We start from the raw sequence: 17,015 nt of genomic DNA on the forward strand, positions 1-17,015 counted from the left end.
CTCAGTGATGCTCCCTGTTGGACACTGCATGGACTGCACAGACCTTGTAACACTATTTCAAGTTCCTTCTGGGCTGTAGGTTGACAACTGGGCGACTCCCCCTACTGTTTCAGATTGATTGTTGACTTTTAAGGACTGAAGTTGGTTATTGGAGGGTGTCGATGATGATGATATATTTGGCTTCGGAGGAAGTGGTTGGGCCGGTAACCGAAATGTTGCTGGGATCGAATCCCCAAGCTGACATGGTAAAAGTCTGTCGTTCTGCCCCTGAACAAGGCAGTTAATCCACTGTTCCCCGGTAAGCCATCATTGTAAATAAGAATTTGTTCTTGACTGACTTGCCTAGTTAAATACAAAAAATGTATAAAAACTTAGACACAAAATGTATGCATTCACTGTATTGTAAGACACTTTGGAGAAAAAGTGTCTACTCATAATATGATGCATGTTTTGTGTGATTTCAATAGGGGCGTACATAATTGATTCCAATTAGTGGTTTTGTTGTTTAGAGCTTTGACCTTTCTGATGGCAGTCCCTTGTCGTGGAAATTCTACACAGGGTCACTCAAAGTCAATCTTAAATAAATCATTGTTTATTATCAGCACGCTGGAGAGGTTCCAACCAACTCAATGCACCAAGTACACATGTCGATCAGGAGCTCCGCCCAGGGCAGTCCCGTTAGTTCTCTTATATACATTGCATGATTTAGCTTATTGATCATTGATGTTTTGCTTCATTCATGTGACCGACCAATACCTCACGAGGCTTCTTCTCTCTAAGCTGAGACCTTAAAACTGAGATATCTTTCTCAAAATAAGGTTCTGGGCATACTGCTAAATTGCAGATACTGATTGTGAGGATTCGTTCAATCAGTCACTTGCATGAACACAAATTGGTTATTAGAAAAGCACAAACTTAGTAATTTCCATCCCACATCCGGGCTGTTCTTGTGTGTGTTTGTGCGCGCGCACAATTATCTGAATAAATTGACTTAATCTAGCAAAATGCCATTATTCATTTGTACTTATTTTTCTCCTCTCTCTTCACAGCTTACCTCTATAATACAATGGTTTGGTGTATACTCTCACATCATGTGGACTTTGACTGGAGCCTGGACACACAGTGGAACACACATCTACTTGCCTTGTTCACAAATGGCACCCTATGGCTCTGGTCAAAAGGTGTGAACTCTATAGGGAATAGGGTGCCATTTGAGACACACCCAAAGACTGCAAAACGCCAAGCATTTACAAATCTTTTATGGGAAGAGGGTAAAGGTTAATGTTGCATTTACAGTGCCTTCGGAAAGTACTCAGACCCTTGACTTTTTCCACATTTACGTTACAGCCTTATTCTAAAATGGATTAAATAAATAAAATATCCTCAGCAATTTACACACAATACCCAGAATGATGAAGCAAAAACAGGTTTTTATACATTTCTGCAAAAGATAAAAAGAAAAGGAACCTTAATTACATAAATATTTAGACCCTTTGCAATGAGATTTGAAATTGAGCTCAGGTGCATCCTGTTTCCATGAATCATCCTTGATGTTTCTACAACTTGATTGGAATCCACCTGTGGTAAATTCAATTGATTGGACATGATTTGGTAAGGCACACACCTGTCTATATAAGGCCCCACAGTTGACAGTGCATGTCCGAGTAAAATTCAAGCCGTGAGGTCAAAGGAATTGTCTGTAGATTCTCTGAGACAGGATTGAGTCAAGGCATAGATCTGGGGAAGGGTACGAAAACATTTCTGCAGCATTGAAGGTCCCCAAGAACACAGTGGCCTCCTTTCTTAAATGGAAGAAGTTTGGAACCAGCAAGACTCTTCGTAGACCTAGCAGCCCAGCCAAACTGAACAATCGGGGGAGAAGGGCCTTGGTCAGGTAGGTGAAACCAATGGACTTAATCTTCTTGGACCAAGAAACCGATGGTCACTCTGACAGAGCTCCAGAGTTCCTCTGTGGAGATGGGAGAAACTTCCAGAAGGACAACCATCTCTGCAGCACTCCACCAATTAGTCCTTCATGGTAGAGTGGCCAGATGGAAGCCACTCCTCAGTAAAAAGCTCATGATAGCCTGCTAGGAGTTTGCCAAAAAACACATAAGAACTCTCAGACCATGAGAAACAAAATGTTCTTGTCTGATGAAACCAAGATTGAACTTTTTGGCCTGAATGCCAAGCGTCATGTCTGTCTGGTATGTCTGGTACGACCTGGTACGATCCCTACGATGAAGCATGGTGGTGGCAGCATCATGCTGTGGGGATGTTTTTCAGCGACAGGGAATTAGAGACTAGTCAGGATCGTGGAAAAGATTAACAGATCAAAGTACAGAGATCCTTGATGAAAACCTGTTCCAGATTGCTTAGGACCTCAGACTGTGGCGAAGGTTCACCTTCCAACAGGACAATGACCCTAAGCACACAGCCAAGACAACGCAGGAGAGGCAAGTTTATGAATATCCTTGAGTGGCCCAGCCAGAGCCTGGATTTGAACACGATAGAACATCTCTGGAGAGACTTGAAAATACCTGACAGAGTTTGAGAGGATCTGCAGAGAAGAATGGGAGAAACTCCCCAAATACAGGTGTGCCAAGCTTGTAGCGTCATACACAAGATGACTCAATTCTGTAATCCCTGCGAAAGGTGCTTCAACAAAGTACTGACAAAAGGGTCTGAATTCTTATGTAAATGTGATTTTTTTTTTTTTACAAATTAGCAAACATTTCTATACCTGTTTTTGCTTTGTCATTATGGGGTATTGTGTGTTGATGAGGGAAAAAAACGATTTAGTCCATTTTAGAATAAGGTTGTATCGTAACTAAATGTGGAAAAAGTCAAGGGGTCTGAATACTTTCCGAAAGCACTGTATGTAAGCACTGCAGTCTGCCTCACATCTGTCTCAGTAAAGCAAATGGTTTCACATTTTGCCTTATACAGTGTTCTGGCCCCAGATCTCTTTGTGCTGTCCATTGCTGTGTCATTGTTATACCAATGGCACAAACAGATCTGTGACCAGGCTTTATACAGTATTCATGTCACAGCAAATGTCTATTTCATGACTTCATGGAATCAAATACTTTGCAGGTCGCTCTACAACTGCCTTATTTTATAAATGATTCCTGCCATGATGAAATACATAGACATACACTGAGTGTACAAAACATTAAAGACACCTTCCGAATATTGAGTTGCGCCCCCTTTTGCCATCAGAACAGCTTCAATTCGATGAGGCATGCTCTCTACAAAGTGTCAAGCGTTCCACAGGGATGCTGTCCATGTTCACTCCAATGCTTCCCACAGTTGTGTCAAGTTGGCTGGTAGTGGATCTCTACTCTGAATAGCTTGTTTCATCTCATTCCACAGATGCTCAGTTGGATTGAGATCTGGTGACTGGGCAGGCCACTGCAGTAAGCTGAATTCGTGTATGCCTATTTTGTCCTCTTTCAGTTCTTGACACACTCAAACCGATGCACCTAGCACCTACTACCATACCCTGTCCAAAGCCAAAGGCACTGAAATCTTTTGTCTTTCTCATTCACCTTCTGAATAGCACATGTCTCAATTGTCTCAATTCTCAGAAATCCTTCTTTAACCTGTCTCTTACCTTTCATCTACACTGATTGAAGTGGATTTAACAGGTGACATCAATAAGGGATCATAGATTTCACCTGGTCAGTCTATGTCATGGAAAGAGGTGGTCCTTATGTTTTGTACATTCAGTGTATATCTACCCGTCTTTAACATAGAAAAAGAATGAATGGCCGCCAAACATTATTGCTTAATAGACCTGAATTGGGGAATCCGTTCTATTCATTCTAATTCTATGGTCTTTACATGCCTGGGTGATCCTCAGAAACTATATTATTGTAGATGGTGTTGTATTAAGTATGTTTGTGAGAGTGTATTGCCACAAAGATATGTGACAATTGTATTTCCCTGTAATGTTACAAGATGGGCTATGTATGAAGAAAAAAATGGGCGAGATTGAAATCTGGGGTCAGTCCACAATTGATATTCAGATGGGTGCATTGCTTCATTCAAATCAGTATGTGTGTTGTAGCCTGATCCCAGGTCTGTTTGTGCTGTCTTGCCAACAACAACGACAATAGGAGCAAGACCGCACAAACATCTGGGTCCAGGCTAAAGTGTTTGTCTTAATGACAAAATAAGGTAAACCATGATGTACAATATGGGAATATTATTTCGCAGTCGTCCCAATCATATAGAGTAAAGTTGTCCCTAGATGCATTTCCCCCAATAAAGGATTATGGGAGGGAGGGAAAGCTGATCCTAGATCTGTCACTAACAGAAACTTCACCCCGGAGCTCTCGCTCCACAGTTCACAGCCTTCTGTAAACTATGGTGACTCTCAGACAGAACTGTATCATGTTCTGGGACCAAAATGTGTTATTAAGACAAAAGACCAGTGGATAAGACTCTGTTCGTGGTTTCACAAGTCAGGGACTCATCAGGGCAGGCAACAAAAAACAAAAAACATTTTTTAAACATTTTCCAAATTAAGATGAGCGTTTCTTATTGGACAAGTACAGTTAGTCCTAAGTTTCAGTCCGTTTTCTGTCATTTGGTGCCTAAAGAACATGACCCAGGTGACGGACTCTCCTCTCCAAAGTTCATTCCAACTTTTTGACACCTCTTCTGTAGTGGAATATCATGGCCAGCGCAAATCCATTGAGCGATGACAAGACAGCAAACCGAGTAAGAACTGAGCGAATTAAAGAACCAAGCGTTACAAACTGATCACAGTATGAGCTCATTTCCTAATGTTTATAACCGCTGAAACTTATCTTCCATGTCTATTGCATAGATCAGACAAAGACATAGAGTTGGTTAGAGGATGCACTTGGTCCAAAGCATGCTTGAACAAAGGTATAATTAATAGTCTAGCACATCTTTATGAACTAAGATCACGTTTCTACAAAGCAGGCAGTAGATACTGACCTTAGGTCTGTCGTCATGATTGTATTGAACATCTTCTCTGAAACATGATTTGAGTGTGAAAACGAACCTTCCAAACAGTCAGTCATCACGTTTCCATAACTGCCAATCTCCTCATGTAGACTAGCCTAAACAGCACAGCCTAACCCCACTGTATCTGCCAGCTGGTGGCTAGAGAGCACGTACCAAGACCAGAGTAGGCACATTTACTATTTAGCACAACAGTCTTTGTGACAAAATTATCAGTAGAGTTGAAAATTCGATGGAAACATATTGAAATTTAGATTTACATTCGGTACATGTAAACAAAAAAGTCAATTTTATGTGCACTATGTCTTCATGCACTGATTTGCATCTGCAATTTGTTGTTGGGAAAATGTGCATATTTTCTTTATGCGGATTCTAGAATATTTGCATGAAAATCTGTCACCAATTGGATGGAAACCTAGCTAGTGTAATGGTTTTCCTGCTCTTCGTCTGAAGAGGAGAGGCGAGAAGGATCGGAGGACCAATATGCGGTGTGGTAAGTGTCTATGGTTGGTTATTTAAACACATAAACTGAACACTCCATACAAAAACAATAAACGTAACGTGAATAACCGAAACCAGAAACAGTACCGTGTGGTGTAAAACACAGACACGGAAACAATCACCCCCAAAACAACAGTGAAACCCAAGGCTACCTAAGTATGATTCTCAATCAGAGACAACAAACGACACCTGCCTCTGATTGAGAACCATACTAGGCCGAACACAGAAAACCAACCTAGAAACACAAAACATAGAATGCTCACCAAACTCACATCCTGACCAATACAAACAAACAAATAACACAAATACTAGGGTCAGAACGTGACAGCTAGTCATACCTCCATTACTGTAATAAATTACGAAAGGGTGAACTATCCCTTTAAAGATGAAATCCGTAGCAGTGAAACTCCCACTTCTGTTTGCGATATATTACAAAGCATAACTTAAAGCAGCAAACACTTTTTTTCCCCTCTGACATCATTGCATACGTGATGGTACATACTATGCTGTTCTATTATTATTTTTTTATTACCACAATACAGGATGCTCCTCTGCCCCGTTTCAAAAACAATAACAAATGTACCTGGGGCGACCAGTGTCGCTGTTTCACCTTATGTGAATCTCCGCTTTAAGTATTCAGACCCTACAATACCGAAGAACCAATGGAAGAGGCACACTGTTCTAGTGCCAGACATGTAGTCAGATTCCCTACCCTTAATCCTGAAGTGTACACCTGTTCACTCCCCCCTGTGGATTTAAAAGCAGTGGAAAGGTAGTACCGTACAGTATTGAAGAGCCCACACTGCTGCTCAATCATCCTATTTTTCAACCTAATTGAGGAGAATAAGAAAAATCCCCCCCAAAAAAATTATACTGTCACAAAGATAATCAAAAAGCAGCATTCCCCAAGAGAGGATGGCTTTCACTTCAGCAGTGAAGAATTCATGAACTTCTTCTTTGACGAAAAGATTGATCATTAGAAAGCAAATTATGGACTCCTCTTTGTATCTGCTTATTTCTCCAAAGCTCAGTTATCCTGAGTCTGCACAGAACTGCCAGGACCTAGGATCACACTCAAGTTTTTTAACCGTGTCTCTCGACACATTCATGAAAATAGTCTGGTCTCTAAAACTTCAAGCTGCATACTGGACCCTAGTCCAACTAAACTACTGAAATAGCTCATTCCTGTGCTTGGCCCTCCTATGTTCAACATATTAAATATCTCCCTATCCTCAGGATGTGTACTAAACTCACTAAAAGTGACAGTAATAAAGCCTCTCTTGAAAAAGGTCCAACCTTGACCCAGGAAAAATAAAATAATAATATTTGCCTATATCGCATCTCCCATTCCTCTCAAACATTTTAGAAGAATCTGCTGCACAGCAACTCACTGCCTTCCTGAAGACAAATAATGTATACAAAATACTATAGCACATCATTGCACTGAGACTGCACCTGTGAAGGTGGTAAATTATATTTGAATAGCGTCAGACGAAGGCTCTGCATCTGTCCTCCTGCTCATAGACCTTAGCACTGCTTTTGACACCATCAATCCCCATATTCTTTTGGAGAGATTCGAAACCCTAATTGGTCTACACGTACAAGTTCTTGCTTGGTTTATATGTTATCTGTCTGAAAGTTATCAGTTTGTCTCTGTGGATGGTTTGTCCACTGACAAATCAATTGTAAGTTTCGGTGTTCCTCAAGGTTCTGTTTTAGAACCACTATTGTTTTCACTATATATTCTACCTCTTGGTGATGTCTTTCGGAAACATAATGTCAACTTTCACTGCTATGCGGACAACACACTGCTGTACATTTCGATAAAACATGGTGAAGCCTGTGTTTCAGACATAATGAAAAGGATGTTGGCAAATGTTTTACTTTATTTATTACTTTTATTACTTTATTACTTTTTTTACCCCTTTTTTCTCCCCAATTTCATGGTATCCAATTGGTAGTAGTTACAGTCTTGTCTCATCACTGCAACTCCCACACGGACTCAGGAGAGGCAAAGGTCAAGATCCATGCGTCCTCCGAAACACAACCCAACCAAGCCGCACTGCACATCCAGCCCGGAAGCCATCTGCACCAATGTGTCGGAGGAAACACCATACACCTGGCGACCTGGTCAGCGTGCACTGTGCCCAGCCCACCACATGAGTCACTAGTGCACGATGAGACAAGGATATCCCTGCCTGCCATCATACATTGACTACTAATTACAGTATGTCATACAAGAACCAATATGATGTCTGGTTACACAAAGAAAGGGGGTTGGGTTTTAATGAAAGCGCGGGAAGACTGAGGAACAAAAGGATTGGGTCTCTATCGGACCTTATGAAGCCATGCTATCGTAAATACAGAATCTTATGCATTCTAAATAACCACCCATTTGGAAATGGAAAATGCTAAAAATATTTACTCTGAGCTGCATTTCGATAGATTTGTCGTAGATGGAAGGCTGGGTTGCCCAGCAGAGATCTCCCTTGTCCTTAGAATAATATGTCTTGTGGTAGAACAGGTACATTGTAGTACCGTCGTCGTGTGGTAGAACGAATACGTTGTAGTACCCTGTCTTTCTGAAGAGATTGTCCGTCCTTTCCTAGCCCACGTTTACAGCTCCTGCTGCTAACTCGACGTCTAGGATGTATCACTTCTTTAGTGAATAAGAGTTCAAAGTTCATACCAGGTTGCCATACATTAAACTCATGCTATGCTCTGGCTGGTATAGTCGAAATTCATCCTTCCAGTGTGTCGATCGTCACCTCCACGTTGAAATTCGCCCTTCTAAATGAATGGACATCAGTCCTCACGTCACCGGGAACACAATGTTAATTTCGTTAGGTTGTAGTCATTCAACCATTCGCAACCAGAGCTCACGCTGAGGTTGGCTTAGTTCTGTAGTTGATATTATCCCTTCTAAACGTATGAACAGCAGTCCTCATGTCATCGGGAACACAAGGTTGACTTTCATCAATGGGCTTTTGTAGTGGTGGAGAGAAGGGCGTGTTTCATAGTTCACAACCAATGTCTGTTCACTTTGGCGGGACCACTGAGTGAGCATAGTTCACTTATGAAAACAATTCTCTAATTTAGAAGCTAAAATTACATTTAATCTTTTCACAAATAGTTTAATATTTAAACATTTAAATTGCACAACAATTCCATGTGAATCTGATAACTAGGATGTGTAGACTTTCCAAGATACAGTTTGTCATCCTATCATCAGTAATAATGTCTCAGACGACAACTGACGTGACTTCATATTCTTTAAGTTCCAACAGATAATTTCAACTGGTTGGATTACCGAAATATGGTTCCCTTTCCCAACCTTTTGATGTTACCAGACTCTCTCTATGTTAATAACAAAGGGCTTTCTAAGAGTCCAATCTGTAGAGTAGAGAGAGAAAAGGGGGAAAGGTATTTATGGGGGTCATAAACCTCACCAACAGGGCAACATCATGACAGCAGGACAGGAACATTTTACACAGCAGTGTATGGCCTCCGTTCGATCAATAGTGGTTCAGAGACAACTTTTTAATAGATGCCTGTGATCAAATATTGCAGATTCCTAATTATGATAAATTGGCTAAAATTTGACACAGGAATGACAGTTACTCCAAATGGAGTGTGATATGTGAATTTCTTATTCAATTTTTTGTTTTGATACAAATTTCACCGGATTCAGACTGCTGGTGTGATTCTCCAATGGGTTAACTCCCTGATCTGGTAACTCTTCCGAAAGGTCGCCAGTAAAATAAGAGATTATGAACTCATTTTGAAAATTGTTTCAACAGTAACAGAATGTTGTTATGCTCTTTGACATTTTTTGTAGAGATAATGTTATTAAGAAAATGGGGAATTAAATAATTTGGCATATAGTCAATGCTTGTCTGGATTTCCTGAAACAGAAATGTATTGAACGAAACTGTTCTTCTGATCTGTCCTCTTTTAAGGTTACCATGGAAGGTGACATCAGAATGTGTCTTATTAATGCATGGGATGAATATTTATTTTATTTCACCTTTATTTAACCAGGTAGGCCAGTTGAGAACAAGTATCATTTACAACTGCAACCTGGCCAAGATAGAGCAAACCAGTGCGACACAAACAACAACACAGAGTTACACATGGAATAAACAAACGTAGAGTTAATAACACAATAGAAAATTCTATATACAGTGTGTGCAAATGTAGTAAGATTTGGGAGGTAAGGCAATAAATAGACCATAGCGGCGAAATAATACAATTTTAGCAATTAAACACTGGAGTGACAGTATATACAGTGTGTGCAAATGAGGTAGGAAAAGGGAGGTAAGGCAATAAATAGGCCATGGTGGTGACGTAATTACAATATAGCAATTAAACACTGGAGTGATAGATGTGCAGAAGATGAATGTGCAAGTAGAGATACTGGAGTGCAAAGGAGCAAAAAAATATATACAATACGGGGATGAGGTAGTTGGATGGGGTATTTACAGATGGGCTATGTACAGTTGCAATGATCTGTGAGCTGCTCTGACAGCTGATGCTTAAAGTTAGTGAGGGAGATATAAGTCTCCAGCTTCAGTGATTTTTTTCAATTCGTTCCAGTCATTGGCAGCAGAGAACTGGAAGGAAAGGCGGCCAAAGTAGGAATTGGCTTTGGGGATGACTAGTGAAATATACCTGCTGGAGTGCGTGCCACGGGTGGGTGCTGCTATGGTGACCAGTGAGCTGAGATAAGGCGGGGCTTTACCTAGCAAAGACTTATGGATGACCTGGAGCCAGTGGGTACGGCGACGAATATGAAGTGAGGGCCAACCAACGAGAGCATACAGGTCGCAGTGGTGGGTAGTATATGGGGCTTGGGTGAGAAAACGGATGTCACTGTGATAGACTGCTTCCAATTTGCTGAGTAGAGTGTTGAGGCTATTTTGTAAAGGACATCGCCAAGGTCAAAGATCGGTGTGATAGTCAGTTTTACGAGGGTATGTTTGGCAGCACGAGTGAAGGATGCTTTGTTGCGAAATAGGAAGCCGATTCTAGATTTAATTTAGGATTGGAGATACTTAATGTGAGTCTGGAAGGAGAGTTTACAGTCTAACCAGACACCTAGGTGTTTGTAGATGTCCACACATTCTTAGTCAGAACCTTTCAGAGTAGTGATGATAGACGGCCGGGCAGGTGCGGGCAGTGATCGGTTGAAGAGCATGCATTTAGTTTTACTTGCATTTAAGAGCAGTTGGAGGCCACGGAAGGAATGTCATATGGCATTGAAGCTCATCTAGAGGTCAGTTAGCACAGTGTCCAAAGAAGGGCCAGAGGTATACAAAATGGTGTCGTCTGCGTAGAGGTGGATCAGAGAATCACCAGCAGCAAGAGCGACATCATTGATGTATAAAGAGAAAAGACTCGGCCCGAGAATTGAACCCTATGGCACCCCCACAGAGGCTGCCAGAGGTCTGGACAACAGGCCCTCTGATTTGACACACTGAACTCTGTCTGAGAAGTAGTTGGTGAACCAGGCGAGGCAGTCATTTGAGAAACCAAGGCTATTGAGTCTGCCGATCGGTGGTGACAGTGTTTCCTTGCCTCGGTGCAGTGGGTAGCTGGGAGGAGGTGCTCTTATTCTCCATGGACTTTACATTGTCCCAGAACTTTTTGGAGTTTGTGCTACAGGATGCAAATTTCTGTTTGAAAAAACAGATATCATCAGAATGTTAATGTTAAATTGCATCAATACATAGAGATGGCTGGATGATACAGTACAATTAGTTGCATACAAGGCTCATAGTCTGTGTCTTACGATAACACTCAAGGATGAAAATGAAGGAGACGGCATGGAGACCAGTATCACATGGGCATAGAACGTAACGGATGGACGGTTCTGTCCCCAGTCTTAGTCACATCAAGAGTGGTGTGAAATTATTAAACATACTTATTCTCCTTCCTTTTTAAGTCAATATGTTTTTAGGTGTCGTGGAACATAAGAGTGATCATTGTTCCAGATGAGGGACTGATGTATATTGACTAATTGATTTGAAAATGTTTAGTATGTTGATAACTGTAGAAGTGCATTAGGAGTAGTGACTTGTGTTACGGGTTAGATGGAATGATATATATGCACATTTTTCTGTAGCAAGAGGCGAGGTACACATGAGGCCTGTGTTTGAGACAGAATGTTTACATACTGTAGGGCTGTTAAGTGGCATGGAATGTGACTGCGGTGGAGATCTGTGGGGGCTCTTAAAATAAGGTTGTGGTGATAGAGGGGTATCATTCCCAGAGTGCAAGGACAGATAACTGTGCACAATATAGGGACTATTACACATACCCAGATCATGGTGAAAGTAGCAGAGATAGTGTTGGCAATTAAGACACTATTGTCAACATTCAAGAAACCTGTGACTCTGAGTTTTGTTAGGTGGATATTGTTCCAACTTCCTTAATCTCTGTCCCAATTTCTAACAACCGGTGAACATTTGACAGATTACATGCAGTAGTTATTCTGAGGCTATAGTCATAGTGGAAGCGGCACATGAGGAGCAGAAGATAAACGAGGGCATGGGCTGAATTCTGGAGATTGAGTGTACATCAAGATACACCGGGCGGGGGGTGTGGGGACAGCATTGGTCTGGTCCACACACATTACTCCTTACAGCACCTGCAGTGGGTGCATAGTTCTCACCTGAAGTGAGGTCCAGCTGCATAATGGTAAACATCATAGTTGGTTAATGCATCATATGAAAGGATCGATGTTGGGGTAATGGTATGCAAAACAACATTGGGGAGGCATTGATGTGAAAGTCTATACAGTGCTGAGTTACCTCAAGAGGATGTAGTGTTGAATAGGGATACACACTTGCCTATCAGGTGACGTGCCTATCAGGTGGCAATGGAGGAGATGGGGAACAAAGTGAAAATGACATGGCTTGACCTATCTGAACCTGTGTCTTGTTCAGGTCTGAAGATTGGGCTGCCCATGACAAGGTCTTGATCTGGTGGTCCTCCATCCACACCTTGATTGACCTGGCTGTGTGGCATGGAGCATTGTCCCGCTGGAAAAAACAATCCTCAGAGTTGGGGAACATTGTCAGAGCAGAACGAAGCAAGTTTTCTTCCAGGACAACCTTTGTACATGGCTCGATTCATGCGTCCTTCACAAAGACAAATCTGCCCGATTCCAGATTTGCTGAAGCACCCCCAGATCATCACCGATCCTCCGCCAAATTTCACAGTGGGTGTGAGACCTGGAGAGGCCTACAAGCCACAGTGTATTTTCACTTAAATGTTCCTCCAGAGGACGTTGCCACCACTATTTCAACGTAATTCCTGTCCAGTGCGGAAATGCTAGTTTAGTTCCACCCTCCAAACACCAATGTATGGCTCCTTCAAACGCTATGACAAGGTGGAGGACCATCCACTCTCCTCCCTCTTCTGCAATAGAATTGAATGATCAAGGATGAATTTAGTGGTAAATACTGGAGTTTTACCGGTGAAGCTAGAGGCTAGCTAACCTACTCCTTGGACCAATAAAGCTAGCTAGATATCTAGCCAGGAAGCTACCGGTAACTATTAGCAACTGTGGATAATTGGTTCCAAAGTTCTTTTAAGCATAAAAGTACTTGTAACTATGCTAGCTACCATTCAGCTGTTTCTTTGAAAACCTCATTATTTGAAGAGTAAAGGTTAGGTAATTAGTTGCTAGGTAGCTAGCTACTGTACTCGAAATGTAGCTAGCTAGCTTTCTAGCTACCTGGTAAGCTCACTAAACAACAGATGGAATGACCTAGCTATAAATTTTACAAGTATCCTCACTAGATGACCAATATAACAGTTGACCCCAAGGCTTTTTGTAACAAGCCAATGAAATCAACTCTTGCCTGTATCAGTGAAAGACAAAACATAGATGATTCTTAAAGATATTAAATCCATGTTTTTTGTAGAACCCCCTGCAACTGGAATGACATTTCTAAGTTATTTTTTCACCGAATCAAAAACTAAGAAAGTATCGCCAAGAACAGGTTAGTTGAAAAATCTATGGTGGAGGTTTCATTGGGGCTTTCCTGTTATGCCCAGTAATGGACATCAAAAATCTGGCGTACAATCTGTAGCGAGACACGAGCTAGAATGCAGACCAGTACATTTGGACGAATACAATGGCCCAACCTCTTGCACATTGTTTTGATAAGCCGGTTAGAATAAGGCTCTTACTTGGTCAAATCGTGAATCATAATTTGTACCAAATGCATTTTCTATCAATAAACATTTTACAATGTATACATATCATGTCATTTTACTTTATGTTCCTTATTATTAACTTAATATTATCAAACTTCATCCAGCTATCACACCTTTGATTTGTATGAGATACATTACTAGTTAGCTTTGTTCTCCGAACAACAACACCAGTGTTCCTGTACCAGAATGTGTATACTGTAATATAGGATATAGCCAAGAGTGGAAGAAGTGAAGGCTTGCTAGAGCACAGGCATGGTTCTTAATTCAGTGGTGCTCATGAGGACCTCCATAACAATTGAAATGTAAATGTGGCCCTAGTCAAACATATTGTAACCCCGGGAACCCTCAGTAGGACATGTGTGATAGGACCCTGAGCGCAGGAGTAGACTATAATGAAAATGTGGGCTTTCTGTACATTGTAATAATGTATTTACCATTCCATTGATTGCTCAGCTTGTAATTGTAGTTGGTTAAGTAAACCTTTTTAGAACAGGCATGGAATGATAAACAGAACAAAGCTGATAAACAGATCAACAGAACCTATTCTGTGATTATAATTGTTTTACAATTTTATCCATATCCTCACTTTATGTCAATATTACAATATTGCTGCTTGCTCAGTCTTTGTCTTGGTCAGCATCACTTAGCCCCGGAGTCATCAGTCCTGTAAGACAAATTAAACACATGCTGTAGGTAGGTTGTTGAGTTGTCATTATGTCAGTCATGAATTGTGTCCATACAATGACCATTTTCCTGTTCTCAGCAAAAAAAACAATGTAAAAAATTATTTCACCAGGTAAATTGACTGAGAACACATTCTCATTTACAGCAATGACCTGGGGAATAGTTACAGAGGACAGAAGGGGGGATGAATAAGCCAATTGTAGGCTGGGGATGTTTAGGTGTCCATGATGGTATGAGGGCCAGATTGGGAATTTAGCCAGGACACCGGGGTTAACACCCCTACTCTTATGATAAGTGCCATGGGATCTTTAGTGACCACATAGAGTCAGGACACCCGTTTAGCGTCCCATCCAAAAGACAGCAAACCCCAATCACTGGGGCATTGGGATATGTTTCAGACCAGAGGAAAGAGTGCCTCCTACTGGCCCTCCAACACCAGTTCCAGCAGCATCTGGTCTCCCATTCAGGGACCAACCAGAACCAACACTGCTTAGCTTCAGAAGCAAGCCAGCAGTGGGATGCAGGGTGGTATGCTGCTGACAGGGGCAGACTCCGACAATAATTTGGCCCTGGCATTTTATCCACACCAGACCACATGTGTGCACATGCTACATAGCGAGCTACCCAGGCCGTTGAGCTTTGCGCAACTGCCGATACGGTACATTGTTAACTCAGTTACATTTGCCTCTCTGTTCTGCACCATTCCTATGGTGAAGTATTCAGACCTCTTAACTTTTTCCAGATTGTTACGTTGGAGCCATATTCTAAAATGGATTAAATTGTATTTTTATTAATAAATACTCCACACACAATAATAACAAAACAAAAACAGATGTTTTTTAAATGTGCAAATGTATTACAAATAAAAAACGGAAATATCACATTTACATAAGTATTCAGACCCTGTACTCAGTACTTTGTTGAATCACTTTTGGCAGCGATTACAGCATCGAGTCTTCTTGGGTATGACGCTACAAGCTTGGCACACCTGTATTTGGCGGAGTTTCTCGTATGCTTCTCTGCAGATCCTCTCAAGCTCTGTCAGGTTGCATGGGAAGCGTCGCTGCACAGCTATTTTCCATTCATCTCAAGGATGATCAATGGAAACAGGATGCACCTCAGCTCAATTTTGAGTCACAGTAGTAAAATGGCGCCGACAGGGAGGGCTGCTGTGCTTCTAGCTCTTAGGAAACTTTGCGGTATTTTGTTTTTTAATGTATTATTTCTTACATTAGTAGTGCAGAATTGTTTTGTGCTTTTACATATGGGAAGAATTATTGGATATCAGAGCGGCGGTAACTCACAAGCACTACCAGCATTATGACCAGGAATACGACTTTCCTCTCACACCCCCAAAGGCAATTGAACTGATTTCAGAGGCCGACCCAAAACACAGCTGGCAGAGTAGAGGTACTCTGAGTGGTCTTCTAGTCCGACTTAGGAGGCACGCACACCACCCACAGCTTCTGAGTATATTACTTGCTAATGTACAGTCTCTGAATAATACAGTTGACGAACTCAGGGCGAGGATTTCTTTCCAGAGAGACATCAGGGATTGTAACATACTCTGTTTCATGGAAACATGGCTCTCTCGGGATAAACTGTCTGAGTCCGTCCAGCCAGTTGGGTTCTCAGTTCATTGCGCAGACAGGAATAAATATCTCTCCGATTATCGACTCATGATGTGATAACATACAGGAACTCAAATCCTTTTGTTCACCCAAACTAGAATACCTCACAATCAAAATACAACCTACAATCAAATGCCAACCTTAATATCTCCCAAGAGAATTCTCTTCAGTTATAGTCACAGCCATGTTGTCATACCCTGACCATAGTTTGCTTTGTATGTTCTGTTTGTTTTGTTTGGTCAGGGTGTGATCTGAGTGGGCATTCTATGTTGGATGTCTTGTTTGTCTGTTTCTGTGTTTGGGCCTGATATGGTTCTCAATCAGAGGCAGGTGTTAGTCATTGTCTCTGATTGGGAGCCATATTTAGGTAGCCTGTTTTGTGGGTGATTGTTCCTGTCTTTGTGTTTGTTACACCAGATAGGGCTGTTTTCGTTTTTTTCACAGTTTCTTGTTTTTTGTATATTGTTCTATTTTAATCTTTATTAAAGATGTATCACAATAACCACGCTGCGTTTGGTCCGCCTCTCCTTCAAAAGAAGAATCCCATTACACATGTATAGTCACAGCCGTGTATATCCCCCCTCAAGCCGATACCACGACGGCCCCCAAAGAACATCACTGGACTTTATGCAAACTGTAAACTGCATTTATTGTAGCTGGGGTTTTTAACAAGCCAATTTTGAGAAAAAGGCTGCCGAAGTTCTATCAACACATTGTAGTACTGCTAAAACACATATGTTCTGATAATAACAAATATACTGATACGGTGACTAAGTGTATCAGGAAGTGTACAGGAGATGTTGTACCCACTGTGACTATTAAAACCTACCCTAACCAGAAACCGAGGATAGATGTCGGTATTTGCACAAAACTAAAATCGCTAATCACCGCATTTAACCAATGCAAGGTGACTGGGAATATGGCAGAATACAAAGAGTGTAGTTATTCCCTCCACATGGCAATCAAACAGGCAAA

Source organism: Oncorhynchus gorbuscha, linkage group LG14, assembly GCF_021184085.1.
Source record: "Oncorhynchus gorbuscha isolate QuinsamMale2020 ecotype Even-year linkage group LG14, OgorEven_v1.0, whole genome shotgun sequence".
In the NCBI taxonomy this organism is placed as follows: Eukaryota; Metazoa; Chordata; class Actinopteri; order Salmoniformes; family Salmonidae; genus Oncorhynchus; species Oncorhynchus gorbuscha.